Here is a 20,575-nt window from a genome sequence, read left to right on the forward strand (position 1 = left end):
GATTCGGAGGCGTTATTCAGCTGAATTTATGGTGTTTTGCTGCCTTTTATTCACAATTTCGCCCCATGCCTACAAATACATGCGCAGCTACGGGAACGTCATCTTGCCACACCCAATGACAATTAGGTCTATATGCTCATCCTACGGCATGAACCCTCTGCTAGAACACGATGATTCTGCGTTCCTGAAATACATGGCCACACGGATTTCCGACTTGGATCACTATGAACGCACTGTCACCCTGATGGTAGATGAAATCCATATTAAACCTTTCTTTGATTATAAAGGCGGTGGTATAACTGGCGCCGCCCACAATTCGGCTGAAGCTGCTAACAGTGCCCTGGTTTTTATGGTGCAGAGCCTAACATGCAAATTCAAAGAAGTGGCCCACATAGTGCCCGTACGTGGCGCCGATGGTGACTTCTTGCATAGATTGCTGAAGCGCATCATATGTGGACTTGAGAACATCGGTTATAAAATAATGTGTCGTAACCGACAACAAGGTTAACGGGAAGGCAATGGAAAATTTCAGGAACTCTGCCCCTTGCCTAGGCAGCGATCACCCGACTTTTCTTTACCCGCATCCATGCTCAGCCGAGAGGCCACTGTTCTTCATTATCGACACTGTGCACTTGCTAAAATGCATCCGAAACAACTGGATTCGGCAACGCAATGACCAACACTGCTTCTCATTCCCGGAATTCGATGAAGGGATGTTGCAAGAACGGCGCATGCTCTCTGCATCTTTCGACACCTTAAGGGACGTCTACAACATCGAGCTCGGCCAGCTCCTTAGGCATGCGTATACGCTGTCCAGAAAAGGCCTTTTTCCCTCTGATATCGAGAAACAAAATGTGAAGCTTGCTTTGCAAGTATTTAATGACACCCTGCCCCCGGCCCTCCGAGTCATTTCAGAGAAACATACTTTGAACCACATTGAAGGGACCGCCAGTTTCATAGAAATAATTGTGAAGTGGTGGAAGATTGTAAACGTCAAAACTCCGTTCAAAGGCACTAGACTAAGGGATCCGTTTCAAGGGCCAGTGTTTTCTATGGACGATGCAAAGATAGTTTTTCTTTCCAACCTGCTCAACTGGTTGGACGAATGGAAAGAAAAAACAGAACATTACAACTCCGGTAAGCTTACCAAAGAAACTCACGGAGCCCTTCATCAGACTACCTACGGCCTCATCGAACTTTCCAGGTACTGCCTTGATGAGCTCAAACTCTCTTATGTACTGCTCGGGAAAATACAGACGGATGGCCTGGAGGACCGCTTTGGGAAGTACAGGCAGCTTGCAGGCGCTCAATATCATGTGTCCATTCGGCAAGTGTACGAATGCGAAAACAAGCTCCGCCTTCAGAACACTTTGCCTCTGGTGGCCACAAGATCTAGAGACTGCACCGACGAGGACCAGCAGTGGGATGGACTTCTTAAGGAAAATGAAAGATCGCGGCCTAACTGCAATGTGGTAGTCTCTGAACAGACACTGACCAAAATCAAAGACCTCATTCCAGTATTGGTGTACGTCGCAGGATATGCCGTTTACGCCACGCTAAAAAAGCTCAAGTGTGAGAGTTGCCGGGCCGCCTTGACTGTGGACAAGGAATTAACAGTCGGCGTGGAGGAAAAGCACTATCAACTTATTAGAGAGATGGATCGAGGCGGTCTGGTACATCCAGCGATGTTTGTGGTTAATGCTGTTGCCCACAACTACGCAGTAGTTGAGCAGCTGTCAAAGAACAGCGACTTCCTCAGTATGCCATGCCAGCGCAAAGTGGTCACAGACCTGACGGTGGAGCTCCTCACGAGCGAAGACAGCCAAGATTTCGACACCTGTGACAGCGGACACACTAGTGAACTGGTACTGAAGCACGTGCTATGGTGCAGCACCAATATCCTGCTAAAAAATTTTTGCTGCAGGTTAAATGACAAGATTGCTGATGCCAGTACCAAATCTAAGGAGAGAAAACTGAAGACACTAAGTAACAAGTAGGTGGGCGGGCCCCATAATGAAATAAAATTTCGTACTTGGATTACTCAAACTGTGTTTTGTGTTATAAATTATCGCTGCTTAAACAGCCGCAAAAACCAACTCCAAAAACAAACGCGTCTGATCAGGCACATCAACCTTAAAACGCCCAAAGAGACCTCAACAAAGCCTTCGCAGTCATTGGCTCGTAGCGGTGTTAATCGTAGTAGCTATCACGAAAGGCAATAATGTGTTCAGATGTCTTGCGCAGATATGGGTGCAAATTAGTGTGCGCTTTCACATCGTACAGAATCGGACTTACGAGACCCGCTCAGGTCATCCTTCCCGCTCGCATACCAGCGACGCGTCGCGCACCCGCCTCCACCTCGTGACGTCACGGAGGGAGCACTACGGCCTTCAAAGTCTAGGGGGTGTTGCTACGAGGGACGCAGTAGTGAGTGTGAGTTTCCCGGATTAAGTTAGACCATCTGGGGTTCTTTAGTGCACGCTGACTTCGCACAGCACACAGACGGTCTTGCATTTCGGCCGCCATCGAAATGCTTCCGCCGTGGCCGAGATTCGATCCCGCGACCTTGGGATCAGCAGCCAAAAGTCAAATCCAATAAGACACCGTGGCTGGTGTATGACGCTAACGTTCCGGAAAATGCTAAGGGTGAGTGAGCTCTCAGTGAAGCGTGATGACTCGATGAAAACCGGAGTGAGTGAGTGAGTGAGTGATAGATACACAGACATACACACAGACAGACAAATACACATACATACATACATACATACATACATACATACATACATACATACATACATACATACATACATACATACATACATACATACAGCAAGACAGACAGACAGACAGACAGAGACATACAGCAAGCAAGACAGACGGACAGACATATTTCGTTCGAAAACTGGAGTTGTACAGCAATTCTTCGATCAAATCGAAACCGTCTGATGCACTCCTGTCTCCTCCCCTTCGCGTTATTCCGCAATGCGTTTGAGACATCCACGGAGTGCTGTCCGATAGTGAAATGTCAATAAAAGGTGGTAAACTAGACGTAAGTACTGCGATGCCGCTTTCGCCACGATGCTCGCTCGCACTTTCCCGGGAGGTTTAGGCGCCGAGGCCAGAGGGTGCGGAGGAGACGCCTATTCGTCGCCGTCCATGGTGGCTGCGGCAGAAGCCGGAAAGCGTCAGCGATCCCGCGCCGCTATCGATCCCGCGCCCTAATGACAGCCGGCAAAACGCGCGGCCAACAGAAAGAAGTGACCCCCGGGCTCCCTGCAAGGAGTGCGGAGCGGCGCGCTCCCGCCACACGGCCGCCGGAAGCTTGATGCCCTCGAACCACTCCTCCCGTGCCCTTGATGGCCTCCGAGTGTCGATTGCCCCCCCCCCCCCCCCCCCCCCTTGTCGGCGTGCTTTGTTCAAGAAAATATAATAGCCTTTATACCACCCGGCACTGGACCTATGGAGTATGTAAGCCCTACGAGGCACCCGGAAGAGGAACACTGAACGTCAAAGAGGCCTATAGAGTTTCAAGATGGACTTCGCATAATGTCACGCAGCCACAGAGCTGGTATTTTTGTGATAGATTGTGCAGTCAAGCACTGTGACGTAGGTGTGCCACAGGAGAGCATGCGCCAGTTTTGTGCCTGTGTTGCTATCACCGGTTGTGCTGATAACTGGCCACCGCCGTAGCTATTTAAGCAGTCGTATTCTTTCAATAAAGCACTTTTTGATTCTGTGCAGTGTGACTCACGCGTCAGTCTGTTACAATTCTGCACGGTACAAAATACCAGCCAGCTATTCTTCTCTTTTACAAGTTGCGACAATAAGCGGCTGTTCCATTAGTTCGGGTTTTCCACACTCCCAAGCTTACTTTAGCTTTTTGTGTGAGTTCCAGCGACTTGTTGAGTGTTCCATACATTACGTGAAACAGCCTTCGACCCTTCCTCTGTCTTCATCGAATGACCGAAATTCCCACTCTGCGCGCACAGATGAGAACACAAACTTCCACACGGGGGACGCGTACGACTTTTTTCACCGCCCATCCTACATCATCATCATCAGCCTCACTGCGCCTACTGCAAAACAAAGGCCTCTCCAATGTCTCTCCAATTAACCCTGTGCTTTGTCAGTTGCGGCCACCGTATCCCCGCAAATTTCTTAATCTCATCTGCTTACCTAACTTTCTGCCGCCCCCTGCTACGCTTGCCTTCTCTTTTAATCCACTCCGTTACCCTTAAGGACCAGCGGTTATCTTGCCTTCGTATTACATACCCTGCCCATTTTTTCCTCTTGATTTCGACTAGGATGTCATTAATCCGCGTTTATTCCCTCACCCACACTCCAAACAGAATTGAGTAAATAGGCAGTAAAGTTGTCCTCTAGCGCACACCCTTTCATAAAAGGGAGTGCGCTAGAGGACAACTTTACTCCCTATTTACTCCCATATCGGTGTATTTGTGTTAGAGTGCACTCTGCCCGCTTGTGGTCTTAACGTTCCCCCCATCATTTTTCTTTCCATAGCTCGCTGCGTTGCCCTTAGCTTAAGCTGAATCCTTTTATTCATCCTGCACGTTTCTGCCCCTTAGGTTAGTACCGGTCGTTGTCATGCATACGTGCACATTTCCACGACCCGTGCATGGCGGGAGTTGCCCCTCAAGACGAGCCATGCTCGCCGGCGTCGCCGTCGGAGGCCTCCGTCATAGCGCATCGACCGCGCAGTGCATACGCCAGATGCGGAAAACTGACACCCCGCCTATCGATCGATTGGCTGGCTGCTCGAAGAGCCGATCGGCCCCCGCGACGACGCCGCGTTCCGTCAATGCTCGCGCCGGAGGAGCAGTCAAGACTGCGTGGCAGCTGGGGGAATAACCCGGACAGACGCTGACGGCGCGGGAACACAGCGATTCGGGATGGGAAGAAAGGCTGTCTCTCTCCCGAGCTGGCCTTCGGAGCGTAATACGTGCGCTGCACGCCACGCTCCTCGAAACGGTGATCCGGTGAAATTCCTCGGGAGGAAAAGAAAACTTTGAGTTGAAAGGACAGGCGTAATGGAGCTACCGAATGGCAATGGAACAGGCGAAAAAGGAATGTACCAGACGAGCGCGGAGTTGCGGGAAATTGGGAAGTTGGTAGGCGAAAGAAGGGGAGCAGTGAGGAGTGCCTATCCCACCCCAACGTGGCGGGATAGAAACACCTCTGACCAGCTGATGATATACCAACTGGCCTTGGTCACTCAGAGACAAGATCGGCTCATCTTATCTACCTCTCTCTTTTTCTCTCCTCCTCTTTTTCTTACAAATGTTAAAACGAAAGGTTTCGGTCCGGGCGTACACCGCAACTTTCGCTCCGGCCGGCGTTATGAAAGCTGAATGCCGGTTTTTTTATTCTTTGCAGAATACATTGGTGCCGTGGCGTAGGGCGCCGTAAATATCTTGCAGCGTCATGCAGATGGCCTCGTCGAGCCAGCACGAAAAATGCAAACGCCTCTTGAAATTCAAGCATAGACCGGGACCTTTTTTTGATTGCTTATTTGCGTACAGCTGTTCTTGTCTGTGTCACGACCATAGGCACGAAATGATTTCTTTCCCGACGTCCAGTCGAACAAAGTAGCGAATTCCTGAGCTTTTGCGCAAATACTTCCTCCTCGCGAGCCGAAGACAACGCCTGAAAGGGTGACGCCACAATTTTCCCCCGGACACTGATACTATACTTGCTCTCTGAGACTTGGATGAACAAATGAAAAACTCGATGATTTCAGCCTGCTGGTCAAAGTTTTCTCAGTCATGTACAGAGAAGCGCTCAAATATGGCAACAATCAGTACCCAAATTACATCGTTATACCATCGAAACGCTTCTTCGAGTCAACAAAAACTCTCCGGTTAAGCGACCAGAAGATTCTCGGCGTTGGATCGACGTTTAAAAAAAAAAAAAAAACGGGATAATGAATAACTTCAAATACATATCAGTCATTCCGCTTTTTTTTTTTTTGTCTGAGGTGAGAATTTTTGAGAACACAGGAATGAAACAATAAACTATTCAGTCGTGTAAAGTGTGCTACTTTCATGCAGCAGGTGATATGTCTCGGAAAGACGGCAAGATTTTTCAATACAAGACACACAGAAGACACCAATAAGGGCAAACAGATCATCCACCCCGGCAGCCTGGCTTCCCGTTGTCATCACTGCAAAAAATGCAAGCCTCTCTATGATGACACCACCATCGTAGCCAATGCAAAGACTGAAATTGAAAGAACTTATCGAAGCCAGCGAGATTAAGTCTGTCAGTAAAGGAAGTTGTATCAACGCCGCATCTTTTGGATAGCGAATTAGAATGGCTGGGGATCGCATACTGATCAAAGGAGAAGGGCGCACTGTTGTTCCTTTGTTTGTAGGGCTTTGGTTTGTGTTGCCTCCCCATCGCAGCTACATTTATTTATGAAAATGAGCCCTTTTCCGAGCAAAAAATCAGTAACTAAGTTGCGAGTACGCGTTTCGTCTGTATGATTGTTCACTCCTGTGCTTCTTCGCCTTGTAACAGCACGATTACCTGCACAATAAAGCGCACATAATTATCACTACGTGGACAGTGCGGTTTTAGTGTCTGCCTTCTTTCTCAACTTGAGCAAATTGAAGAGAACAAAGTTATACATAATGCACAGGGGGTGCAATAGTTCTAATAAACATTCACATGAGCCGCAACTGTATGCCTCAGAAAGGAAACTGCGCATAGTTTTCAAAAATATTCGTAACTGAAAAAAATAACCTTGGACTCCGGGCTCCATCCCGAAGCCCAACCCAACCCGAAGTGATAACGTTCTTCTAAACCACCAAAGACACGTTCCCCAAGCAGTGTTTCTGTGCTTACGTATTCACGGCCGAAACACTTCCTCTCATCTGGTCCTAGAAATGCGAGAGAGAGAGCTTTCAGATTACACATTGCCGAAATTAAAGAATCAAATTAGGAAGCTAGAAATTGATGACGTGCGGGGAAAATCGAAAGAAGTACATTCGATCTACAGACTAGAGCGCATCTCGGTGCAATGAATTGAAGAGTAGGTACGTCCAAGTTGGCCGCCGTCCACCACTGGACCCAGTCGTCTCCACTGAGGATCATCAGGTACTGGTACAGACATATGCGCTGTCAGGTAGTGACCAGCCACCTTTGAAGCTCACAGTTGCAGAATTTGAAGAGACAGTCAACTAGCCCATTCACGCTCTCATCCAATTCGTTGCCCAACAGAGCAAACTCTGCAGTGCTCGGGTAACACCGCTCAAGTTTGCAAAACTTTTCTTGACCGTATACTTGTTACCCGGGTGGTGGACGCTGACAGAGAAATGAAGCTCAGAACAAAGTAGAACAACAACATTTGGAAAGACAGGTTGCAGCTCAGGCACAGTAGCATATCATTTTTCAAACATGAGCAAGAGTTCGGTTTATCACCATTAATTAACATATATTTCTCAAGCCTCATGAACGCACTCAAAAAAATTTCCTGCCGTATAGTTCAAGCATTTATTTTTCTATAACCTCAGCCATAGAGTGGATACCGGGACGCCCACGGGCGCTCCTAAATGTCGTAATATTAGGACGCTAGAACGATGGGAGACCCTACTACCCAACTCTGACCCGGAGACTCAACTACGGACCGGTCCGTCCGACCGGCTGAAGATGCCGCCGAGATCCAAGGACTCCTAGCCGTCGTCTAGGCGGGAGGGCTGAAGCCCTCCCTCTAACTGTTGGACAACAACGTTATTCCATTTATCCATACACCTATGACCTTTCTCCGTGCTCTGAGTTATATGGGTCTGGGTACGTTCAGAAACACGTCATATTGTCTTACGAAGCATTTTTAGTTACATACATAAGTGGAAGAATACGTATTTGAAGAAAAATAACAATAATGCCATGATAAAGAACGAGAAACTTGTTAGTAAGCCGGTCGCTGGGAGCAAGAAACTTCTGTTAACAAAGCAACCAACTTCGATGGGTGTTAAAAGCTCCTCTGCTGCTATGCAATCCTTGAAAAAAATTACTTCGTGGGAGCAGATTGAGTATACCCTCCAGCTTCCAATGGCACGTACAGTTTCAGTGCTCGAGAATTCAACGCCCACTTCAGGGCTTTGATCAGTGCAGTGGGATATACACACTGAGGTTAAGGAATGACAAGACTGCGCAGTGTATGGTAGTGGCGGTAAAGTTTGTAATGGGATCGAGTGTAGAACCTACATCCGTTATGCTGCAAAACTGACGCCTTTCTTTTTACTTAAAAAAAAAATCATATTCATTGTTATGTACGTGGGCTCTGACGAAGATATGTCACAAGTAAGTCTGTCCAATATTTCTCCCAGTTCCTAGAACCATTGGCAGAACCCTTTCACTGGCTCTCCAGACGCTCTTCAATTGAAAATAGGCTTCTCGCCAGTCTCGCTTCTGCGATGCCTTCGGCTCCGGCTGAGACCGTAAGCTCCGAAGCCGTGTTAACCTTCGCTCCGAGACAGCGGCGCAAGATGTTCTGCGCGTCCGTCGCTTTGGCGCAAGCCTTCATCCATGCCGCACGAGTGAAGCTCCTCATGCACCAGAGAGAAGACGACGCGAGCGCGCTACGTGTTGTGGCTCCGAACGTGACGTGCATGCCGAAAGAGAAGGCATCGATCGCCGCCGCAAAACGAATGGCGCGCAGCCCCACGCCACGCTTACTATTTTTGCGCTCCTTTTTTTTTTCCCTCGTTTTTCTTCCAACGCGAGCTCCGAGCGCGCGCTCGCGCTATTAGTAATTTTTTTTTTCAAGCAGCCCACGGAGCGACCCGCATCGCCCCGATCTGCATGCGCAACTCCATCGACTCCGAGGGCCGCCACGGATTGAGTCAGCGTCGACGGAGCGCTCTCGGATTACGGAGGCTATGCTCTCTCTCTCTTTCCCTCAACTCCCCTTTTTCCTCTCTTTCCCCAGAAGCTGTCCCTCGCCACCCTTCCGCTTGCGCTTCCGCGCGCGTCTTCATTACACACGTTCGCCCCGGCCACCAGACGTTCGGAAGAGGGCGTCTTTCCCTCAGACCTCGTCCACCCCTGAAAATGCCCACCCGCCCGCATTTTTACAACGTCCGCCAAACGTGTGCATTCCGATGCCTGAGCGAAACAAGGAGCTACGCCAAGGCTAAAAGAAAACCGGAGGAGACGGGATGAGCGTGTGTGAAAGGGGGGGGGGGGGAGCAGCATCGGATGGACACGGAGTTTGCGCGGATCACAGAGCGAGTCGCTGATAAAGCAACACCAACAACGCAAACGAAAACCTCGGAGAGGCTCCTCCGAACCAGCCTTTCAGCTGTTCGCCTCGCGATTGAGGTGGTTTAGCCCCACAGAGTCAGTATATAACGAACGTGTTGGCCGCAACTGACGGCGGGCCGAACTTTGATGCTGCCTCGAGCAGCGTCGTAATTTTGTGCATGGAGAAGAGCGGAGACTCCTGCTTCTATTCACGCTAAGCATTCGCGAAGCTAGAGCGAGTCAATGCGTGCGCCGCACTCGCGCGCTCACCGCGCTTGCGAAGTTTCGATGCACAGCGATACGGACGCTTCGCCTTAGATACTAACTGGTTCCTCGTGACTCTGCTCTCTCGCGATGCCTACGAAGAGAGTAACTTGTGCAAGACACGTACGCGGCCCGTTGCGGAAGGCGCGCGCGCGGGCATGCGGGCGTTTCGAACATTTAAACGGCCGGGAATCCTTTTTGGCATGCATGCACGTCTGCGCTGCTTATTAATTCAAGCGTCTAAATGGCGAGCAAGTCGAATCCAGCCTAACTGGAGCAAGAAAGCGACCGGAGGGATTCGTAAAGAGGCAAAGCGTGCACTTAGGACGAGCATGCAAAGCAGCATGCAAAACAGAGCCTCTATGGGAAGCTGTGAAAAAGTGTCGGATATATCTGTCAAAGTGCGCTAGTCACGATTGAGACTTTCGGAGCTTACTATGCAACCTTTCACTATACCAGGTCTTACCGGTTCCTGTCAGTGACAACTACTATTACCCAAAGCGGTGGCTCCGGGGCTGTGGCGTTCAAACACAGGGAACGTAAGTTCGCGCAAGGGCACTAATTTGAGGGTTATAGATTTCGACCATAGCAATGCGAAAACGCCCGCGAGCTCAGACTTCGCATGTTGTCGAAATCAATCCGGGTCTCTTCATTACATCGTCTCTCAAAGTCAAAAGTGTTGCAACTACACGTAAAAATTAACCAACTTGTCAATCGATCGCGCTATATATCTATCAGTTAATCAGCTATCTCATGGTTGTCATTTTTAGACAGGCGATAATAGGACAGAACAATATAGAGAAGAATTTGGCGTAGCACGCGCACGAACACCTGTTGAGTTATTAATATATATTAATAACTGAACAGAAAGGAAGACCGCCAACAGCAGTCGCTCCATTTGCCATACGTAAAGCTAAGCGCTAAACGGCTGAAGATTAGAATCAAGACGGGCACTGCCAACGTTCATTCACTGCTTGCTCGATACTTTATTCTTTCGGCATGCACGTCGCGTTCTGACCGCAGCATCAGTTCCTCCGAGTGGTGGCGTGCTGGTGAGCTTACGATTGAATCCGTAAAGCGCCTCGGCCGTGGAATCGAAAATCGAAGGTTCGATTTCATGCAACAGAGCATAGCTGCGGGGTTTATTCGCTCCTCTAGCCAGCTAAGTACCGGACACGAGCCGTTTTGGGCAAGACTCGACAAGAGTTTGGTTTGAAGCCAAGTTGATGCCGTCAGTAAGAATCTTAAAAACTTGTCACATCATTAAGCTCTGTTCAGAAACATTTCAAGCCAGAACATTTGCTAAAAGCGGTCACAGAACGGAACTGGGCTGTGTATATCACTTCTATACCTTAAAGCAATCAGCAGTTAGTTTAGCAGTCCGGCTTACACTTATGGCACCTCTTTGTCTTCCTTCGTGGTTTTCTTTCTTTCCCCTCCTTCCTTTCTATACTTTACTTCTCCTTCCTTCCTTTCTTTCCTTCCTTCCTTCCCTTCTTTCCTTCCTTCCCTTCTTGCTTTCTTTCTTTCCTTCCCTTCTTGCTTTCTTTCCTTCCCTTCTTGCTTTCTTTCCTTCCCTTCTTTCTTTCTTTCTTTCTTTCTTTCTTTCTTTCTTTCTTTCTTTCTTTCTTTCTTTCTTTCTTTCTTTCTTTCTTTCTTTCTTTCTTTCTTTCTTTCTTTCTTTCTTTCTTCCTTCCTTCCTTCCTTGACCATGGGCTGCATAGCAAAGGCACAGTAATTCGCTGGAAGGATCGCTTGGCAGTCCTCTTGCCCACTGTCTTGTATGCAAATAAATGCTTACCTTTGAAGAGTACCGCATCTCAGCCACATACCAGACAAGAGAGCCGAGAATTACGGGGAGCATTCCACGTTCACAAAAGATAGTGTTGATAAGGTCGATTTTTTTTTAGCTTAGCCTTTGCAGGAAAGATACAAATGTATCATCATCATCGTCATCAGCCTGACTACGCCCACTGCAGGGCAAAGGCGTCCCCCATGCCTCTCTAATTAACCTTGTCGTGTGCCAGCCGCGGCCACCGTATTCCAGCAAACTTCTTAATCTCATCCACCCACTTGTCTTTCTGCCTTCCCCTTGCTAAGCTTGCAAGCGTGTAATAAAGTTTAGTTGAAAGTCAGCGCTCGTGTTTGGTTTCTTCGCCTTTCCTCTCTTCCGTGCTATTATACTATGGATCCCAACCAGCTTGCCCAGCTTTCTGTCCATCGGTTCACGAAAGCCCAGATATTCATACCTTATTCTGGATGGTAAGGGAATAGCACATTTATCCGCTGTGTGAACTCTGCACTTCTAATTTTTCTCATACATGTAATGATACACTCAATGGAGTCCAATAGCCTCGGCTGTACCATATCCTGCGTATTGCTACCTGGCTGTGAACTGTTTGCGCATTACAGCGTGTATACGTGTGACGCGGCGAAGAAATAAATCATTCAGCGCTTGGTTTTCCGTTTTTTGTTCCACTGTAACACTGTTTTTGATTTCCTGCGCAAATTTTCAACGACACGGGGTGTCTGAAGCTACTATTACGCGCGGTGCAAGCACCACCGCTTTGATTTCTCCCCGGTGTTTTTTGTTCTCGGCCTTTTCAACCGTGCTCTCGGCGAGTGCCGAGCCCTCAGCAAGATGCTGACTGCGGTGCTCTCATCCTTCTGCACTACAGCGCGGAAGCGTTGTCAGAAGGCTATCGTTTAACCTACGGGAAAGATGCCCGTTGGTTGTAGAGCAACTATACAACGCAACTAGTGCAACAGTTACGTTGTAAGTAGGCTTTTTTTTTGTTGTTGTTGCTCGTTACTGCGATCAAAACTGCAATAAACGACTCGTATTTGCATGCAATTTAGCCAATTACTGCTATATAGTAATTTATTTCGACAAATTAGCCCCGATCTATAGCTTTTCAGGATCAAAAAAGAAATAATTTACAAATGGAATCCGGGAAGATGGAAATCATTCTGCGGCGAAGAGTCAAGCAGAGGATGAGAGATCACACTACAGTGCGTCGCCGGCCAGTTACCACTAAAAGGAGCATTAGTCAACGCAAACCCGGAATTATACACGCACAATTAAGCGGTGTGAACAGCAATAAATGCACTAAAATTGAAACAAAAGACACGCATGAGTCATGATATGAAATCAGCTCTGAGTGAAGGCGACACCACTGATCTCTGTTCGAATATGGCTCGCGGATAAAAAAAAAAATATCGTTTAATTTAGCAACACCCTCAATCGCGTTATCAGAAAGATTCTTCAGTGCAACAAAGGAATTTAGCACGTCTTTCAGCATTCCTCAAAGGCGCCTGCGACTACCAAGAGCTCTAATCAGCAGGCGGATTAACGCGCGTATTAAATCCACCGATGGCACCAAGAACTGCAGTTACTTTTCACATCCAACAGTGACATAATAAAGGTCTAAAATTGTCTTCATTGTTTCTTTTTATTTTCCCAGCTATCTTCTTTTCTGTGCGCAAGTCCATAATTTAACAAAGTAATCAGTATACCGCAACGTAACCGCTTCGAAATGTGATCTCACCATTTATGTAGTAAACGATTGGTAAGACGGTGTCTGGTTTGTAATTGTAATTTAATTTATTCCGCAACAAACAAGAATGTTGCGAAAAGGGCAGGTAAAAAGCTGTAAAAGCAGCTTGCAGAGTCCTGACCTCCCAGCATAGAGAGCAGCGCAGCAGCATGCGGCGATGGCGATACACATATTTATACAAGCGTTGGCTCGGATTGCGTCAAAAACACAAGCAAAAAAGGCAGGTATGAAAAAGAAAACAACATAGGACATTATCATACAATTTCTTTAATTCAATTTCTTTAATGAAATTGAGGATATGTCAGTATTTGTTTCCATAAAAAGGTGGCTTAAAACCGTCGGCAATGAATGTTTTAACATCTATTTCCCGTAGTTTGTTCGGCATTTAGTAAATTTCCAGGGTTCCAAATAACGCTTATGAAAAGAAACAATTTAACGAACACAGGATGCTAGGAGGTATTTATTTCATAATTTTGTGCCGTAACCACTCAGCAAACTACCTATTTGCGCGGCATCAAAAATCAATAAAGGAATATGAAGCTCATTGTTGCTGACGTAATCACTAGAAAATGTGGTGTGGCGCATATACTCTCACTATTTATTCTTAAAAAGAGTGGAATATATTAAAACTACACTACGGCACATACTAAGAACAAAATTTTAAGGAAAAAATGATAGAAGGAAAAGTCGGATACTCTGCAATAACGTAAAAAAATGTTGATGCCTGCTACATTGCCAGCTGCCAGATTAACGTATATACTTGTTATTATGAATTACCTAGAACATATATACTAGGCAATGTCTAAGTATCCATATAAATTCCTAGCCTTCCGACTGCAAAATTTGTGCCTGGAAGAACACGTGTGTGCGTATGATTTGCAGGAATACACCAATGTGAATTCGTTGATTAACAACCGACAGTAATATTCAGCATAAGCGACCCAATACAGAGCCACCTTTCTCACAACCACGGCCATCAACAACGTTTTAAGTCATTAATTATAGGTGAAATGTCGCAAAGAACTGGGGACAGAGTAAGAAAACGGGGGCTTAAAGTACGTTTCACTCCACTCGACAGTGCTGAGAAAGAGAGATCCAAGGCGTGCACCCGGAAATCATCATTCGACAGCCATTGTAAGTTCCTCTTCGTTCTTCGGGTGAAAGTAGTTTACTTTAAGTTCTTCAGCGGGTGCTGAACGGAAATATAAACGCACTGGAAAGCAAGAAGGGGTGGCTTTTTTTCGATAAAGTGTAGTCAAAGAAAAGAAAAAAAATGCAGGGCCATGAATACAGTCGTAAATGCACTAATAATTTTTCGATGATTAGCACCACAAATAAAAAAAAGGAACGTTCCCCTATGCTTTCCTTGGTTTCGGTGACTGTTTGCTTCTTTCATGTGATTTGTAGAAGGGCATCCGCGGATGGTGCAGTATGGGGCGCTCCATTACCGTAAGAAAAATTACATGAGCGGCTCACTGCCGCTTGTTTAAACGGAAGAGTCCCACGGTTATGATCGGTCAGTCAAAAAGAGGGATCTTCAAACGTGATAGCGACAAAACAGGATAAAAATATAGATTCATGTTTAGTCAGAAATGGAGAAGTTGTATGCTTTAATGCACCGCTGACAGACCACAGTGACACTTCAGAAGAAGCTCATATAAATTTCAACTACGGCTATTCGTTGTACATTGAGCTATTTAAGACTGCTGCTGTTAGACCGTCCGACTATGGTCTAGAGTTAGACTTCTTTGTTTCTGAAACAGCGACGCATAGAAAACCTATGGCGACGTCACATGCGTGACGTAATAGTACGCTGCACGCTACTTCACGAAGTTGGCTTTACCACCGTTTCATGCCTTTCGCCAAGCTACCATGACCACATGAAGTCAAGAGGAGCGCTCCTATTACCAAAGAGATCACACAGACCTCACCCATTAAAGTTTCCACAGCAGCGTAACAGATGACGCTACCAGTGTTTTGAGAACATGAGAGACAGAAGAACCTCATTAGAGGCGTAAAACAAAAATAAAAACACACATGAATCGCGGTATGAGACTTTCTGGATGCAAATGGACGATGTATATATTCGTCTCTAACGTAGATTGCGGAGTACCAAAGCAAGGACCCACAGATAAATTAATGCAGTTACTGATACGCAAGGTCAAAAACCCAGCTTACGTCGTCAGTGCAATGTGCAGTATCTTGTCCTGCAATTATATAAGATATTGAATGAATACAACCACCATCCAGGTTTCACCACGAGTTTCTTCCTGCAACAAACGTTGCTGTACGTTAAAAATATTTTTGAAAGGAGCCCAAGTGCTTGTCAAAAATTCAGGTCTCAAATTTACACAATTTAGGTTTGGTTAGATTAATAACTGCGTAATTTTTACCAGTTACACCTGGTAACCGGACGAAAATCGACACAAATGCCTTTGTAATTAATTTTACGGCCGGAGCACGTCGGTTTTAAAGCTTCCAGAGTGATAGGTTCCTGCTGGTTTCAAGTGGGTCAAGTTTAAAATAAAACACCCCTGCTCTAGTCTGCTCAAGCTTGTTGGTTATGGTTGTGATGGATTTTTATGGCGGAAGGGCATCTACGGCCAAACAGCGCCATGGCATAAGGTTTTTTCGTCTACTCAGGGTGGGATCCAAGACCCATTTCCCAAGCATTTCACCCTAAAGAAGCCGAGCACCAGGCCAGGGAAGCTTGTACCCATTGTATCACCGGTGGGTACCCGGTGGCACTGGGGATCGAACCCAGCACCTCCCGAATGCAATGTGGATGCTCATACGACTAGGTCACCACTGCGGTACCTCTGGTTATGATATTACAGCGCTTGCTATGAACGCTTAATCAAAAGGGCATTCTCTGTGAAAAGAAAAAAACACGTGTAAAAGCAATAAACATTTAATTATCAGAACTTAGCTGTTGCAGTATAAACTAAATGAGTTGAACTCCATATCAGGCCCGACCAGCCTCTTAAAAGTCAGGATTGTCACCAGTGTATTCTAAAAACTCAAAAGCATCACTCAGTGGCCCAGATACACAAATAAGATAGAAGACGCGACGCACACCACGGGACAATATAGATGAAGACTGTACCACGGCACATTCACCAGTTTTTGTGCCATAACCTACATCTCTCTAAGAGCCTCCACCTTTTTTTTTTTTAGGAGAGATTTAGAATTTGCTTCCTCCTCCACTAGGGGAAAAATGAAACGAGACAAAGCAGCTCAAGAAAAAAGCTGTCAGACACAGCTTAAGAAAGCCACAGGCCCATTTCGCTTGGCGGCGGCTAAACAGTACGGCATTAAAGAAAAGCCTAACCCTTTCACGCGCTTTGTACACAATTGCGTAAGCGACAAACTTACAGCTTTTTCTGAGAGAATGGAGCACTTAACAGTGATTTCATTATTTCAGTCAAATTGAACATTCTTATTATTGCAAATAAGTTGTTTTTTGGTGCCATGTAGCGAACGCAGTAAGTAATATTTCACATAACAGTTTTCTAGGTAGCACTTTGTTCGCCGTTTTTGCGCAGACAGATTTGGCCGCGAGTGAAAACATCGATGATTTTTGCTCAATTTCGAGCGTAATGTGAATCTTCGAAACACAAAGCGATTCCACGATCCCTGGGGTGTTTACCTGACACACGAGACCATTGCAATGGTACTATTTCCAACAAATCTGACACTTTGTACGGAATTCTCCACATCGTTGTATGAACTGATCTGCTGGTCTTTCACGCTCGAAACTAACATATTCCCTTTCTTGAGGCCTGAATATACTACTTAGGTGAAAAAATAATTGATTTCAGTCGAAACACAAAAAGGCGCCTGAAAGAGATAATGAAGTGCAGTAACAAATGTACGGGTGCAAAATCCAGAAACAATATAGCCTCAAATTATACAACAGCCCAGTTATGAACAAAGGGATGCAGTATGAGCGCTGTTACAAAATACATCGTAGACATGCTGAAAAATAAACAGCAGTAAATTCTTTCATTTTCTCGTAAAAAGCACACAGTTAATGGTATCATAAAATGAACAGATCAAAATAAATAATCACAAAAATGCCGAATTTAACAATAAACAAATAATCACTAGCTATTTGCAACTTCTCTGCTCCGGCTCCTTCCAACAAGTAGTCAGCTTTACCGCACAACGATTCTTTGTGAGGAGAAGCACGCTTTAACGAAAACTGTCTACTGAACTTATTATTTGTACTCGTTGCAGAAGAGACCCAGCGCAGCAGCGAGAGGGAATACGAAGGAAGGGAAGGAGTCAGTAAGAGGGAAAGGAGGTTAGAAGAATCTTGGGGAGTCTTCCGTTCAGTGGGACGACCGGCACGAAGGCAGTTAAAAAAAAATGTGAATAGAGCCTGATTCAGTTTAGCACGGATCGTTTGTTCTGGAGCTCGAAGTTTATTGCGCTCTGACATACCTGCGTTTCGGCATTTCGTAGAAGCTAAGGATGAATTGCAACTATTTTTATAACGCGTTGTCACTGTAAAATGATATTAAAGCCCTCACTGTCGTTGTTTTTTCATGCAATAAAGGTTTTTGTCTCGGGTTACCTAGACGACGTCGATGCCAAGGACATATAGGCTGTATTCCGGTCCGCAGTTGCTACTACAAAGACATTCGCGCGCAGAACAGTTCCTTTAATATGTTCCTTAGGAGCGGCTCACTTGACGACCGCAAAAAGGGGGCGCATTTTTGGAAACAATTTTTACACCGACGGTGCGTCAAGAACTCACTCAAGATTACAGGTTTCATTGAAATTTTTTGGTCACGATCTGTAAATATGAAAGTAAGTTTCCGTGATTTGTTAATTTTGTGAAATGAAAAATGCCTCACGACTACATGTATAAATCGTGAACAATTATCTGTGATTAGCTAATTATTTCGATGTCATTAAGCCACTGAATGTAACAACGCACAGTGAAGGCAGTTACAGTGTACTGCAGAAAGTTTTGTACACATGAAAAAAAAGTTTGACTTTCCGATTTGTCAGTCTTACTCGGCGGCAGCCTTCAAGTACCAAAGCCATGTTTAGTAACTCGCGAGGGTGCAGATGATTTACGTCGCGGAGAAGCTTGAAAATTTAAATACACCCCCCCCCCTCTCTCTCTCTCTCTCCTATGGGCAGAAAGCGCGTGACAGGGGCCCTGTCTGAAAATATGCGCCGCTAAAGCCTCCGCAACAAACGCACGGCAGTTTCGTGTTCCCCCTCCTATGTACACGAACCTGTGTTGTGCGCTGACAGGCAACCAATCCGATGCACGTGACTAGGTCAGAACATCTCTCTATACATGCTCTAAACAACAAGAACAACAGCAAAAGAAAAGGCAAAAAAAAAAAGAAACCTTCGCAATCTCGGAATTTGCGATTCAGAATCAGACCGGAGGTCAACAAAGATACTGACTTGAGAGATAAGAAGAAATGCTTTCGTAGGCACCGTGAATCTCGAAGTGTCACTGCCATTTATCCTGTCTATATCCTCAGGTTGGAGAGCGCCTTCAGCCAGCTGCACTTGGATACTGAACCCCCAACAAGCACAGAGCAGGCGATGCTGTATAGTATTGCTACACAAGCCACGAGAGGCTACTGGCACGCAGCTACATTCCCGTCCCGCTCAGACAACACTAGCGGATTGAACGACAGCCCAAGAAGGGGGTGAACGAGGTACCGATGAAACGCGCGCACCTGCCCCCGACGCGGACGCCTGCATGCTCGCGCACGTGCGCCGACGAGGCGCGGCCGGATGATGAAGACGACCGCGCCACAATGGGCGGCCGCCGCCAAAGACAAACAGCGCACCCAGCAGCAGGGGCCCGTTTTCATCTTGGCAGGCGAGCAAACGCAAACATGGGAGTACATAGTGGCCCGCGCTGCTTCGGATCATATCAATAGCGGCGGAGAGAGCCACACGCGGGTCGAGCCTCTCATTCTCGTCTAGAAAATGCGTCGGAAGAGGAAAAGAGAATACATCTCCTACCGGTGAACGGCGAGGGTTGCTGCACGCCGACCGACCAGTCGACTCGTTCGTCGAACGCGCCGTCAGGAAGCGCGCGGCGGAGGCGAGAGAAATTTTTTTGTTGTTGTTCGGAGAGGCGGCACAGTTCCGCGCGAAAGCGGAGTAACGAATAAAACGGAGCGGAAAGGTGGAAGGAAAACAGTGCCGCCGCCGGGGGGAAAGAAGGGAAGAGGGAACACACACGCCGCTGCTGCTGCTGTATTCATGGGCGGCACGTGCGGCGGAATGAAAATTGGCTCCGCTTTTTCGCTCCTCTTTCTGCTTAGTATTCGATGCCTTGCGTAGGGAGGGGAGAGGGAAGAAGGTTCTTTATTTTCTGTCTCGACTGTTTCGCTTATGTCTACCCTTCGCCCGTACGCCCGCCCGTCCTTTAACTCACGGAATCGCGGATGCGTTGCGGCGATTTATAGTTACGGTGGCGTGTCGATGGGGGCAAACGTTTTCATTTGGCCGCTCCCGGACCTGACCTGCAGAGTTTTTTTTTCTCTCTTTTTTTTTTAGTTCCCGTTCTCCGAGATCTTACGCGGCCCACTGCGCGAATTCACTAGTGTGAGATCGCGGACAATTAGGGCTTCATGCGGTATGTGCGTCCAGTAATTTAGATCTTCAGTAGTAAATAAGCAGAGGCAAATGAACAACCAAGTGTCATTAAAAAGCTCACATCAGAAGCCGCTTTTATTTTTGTTATCGTTGCTACCCTTATTGTTTTCTCGCACGGCTTTGCGACATTTAAAGCGATAATCTCGATTCAGCGCTGCTAACAGCTCGATTGAGTAGCTTATCGAGAGGCCGCCACTCTAGATAAGCGAAATTAGTGTCGAACAGTACGGTCTGTTGCAAAACGCTGAACATTCGAACATATACGTGCATTGTAGGTACGGCTGTGTACACGGAAAATAAAATGCAATGAAAAAAGTGGCGCGCGAATGAAATTTTCGTTCTGTTAAAGTGACAACTAGCATTTCGGTGAAAATCACGAAATTCTAGAAGCGCATCTGCTAGACGACTAACAGCAATGCGGAGAGAGATAAAATAAAATTACAAAATCGTCCTCTTATAGAAAAAAAAAAACGCCGAGGTTCGATGACATATGTCAGTCATCAACTGGTGACATCTGTCAGTCATGGTTTCGTTGGTTCACCGGCCTCATGCGGCGCCGTAAACGCGGGCGACGTTCTCGGGCGACAGCGCGCGCACGCACGCTTGCTGGTGCCATCGGCTCGCATCCAGCATGTGCGCGCGATCTGTCACACCACTTCCCAAAGTAACTCCCACGTTCCCCATCGCAGGGACGAGAAATGAGTTACGCGCGCGCGCCAAGCGCGGCTGCAGGGCGAACGCCCGACGAAGGCGACCCACACCGGACCTGAAACGAAGGTGGGACTTTCAAATCGCCGCGCAGGTCTCGTGCTTAGTGGCGAAGCCGAACCGCTTCCCGGGATCGGAAC

At 46.9% G+C, this 20,575-nt stretch overlaps 1 protein-coding gene across 2 annotated transcripts in view; it reads right to left on the reverse strand.

Annotated features, from left to right (window-relative positions):
- Positions 1 to 20,575, reverse strand: part of ct (homeobox protein, cut) — a 754,353-nt gene that overhangs the window by 733,412 nt on the left and 366 nt on the right. The gene's annotated exons all lie outside the window — the stretch shown is intronic.

Source organism: Amblyomma mixtum, chromosome 2 (assembly GCF_055824585.1).
Source record: "Amblyomma mixtum isolate Tamu chromosome 2, ASM5582458v1, whole genome shotgun sequence".
NCBI lineage: Eukaryota > Metazoa > Arthropoda > Arachnida > Ixodida > Ixodidae > Amblyomma > Amblyomma mixtum.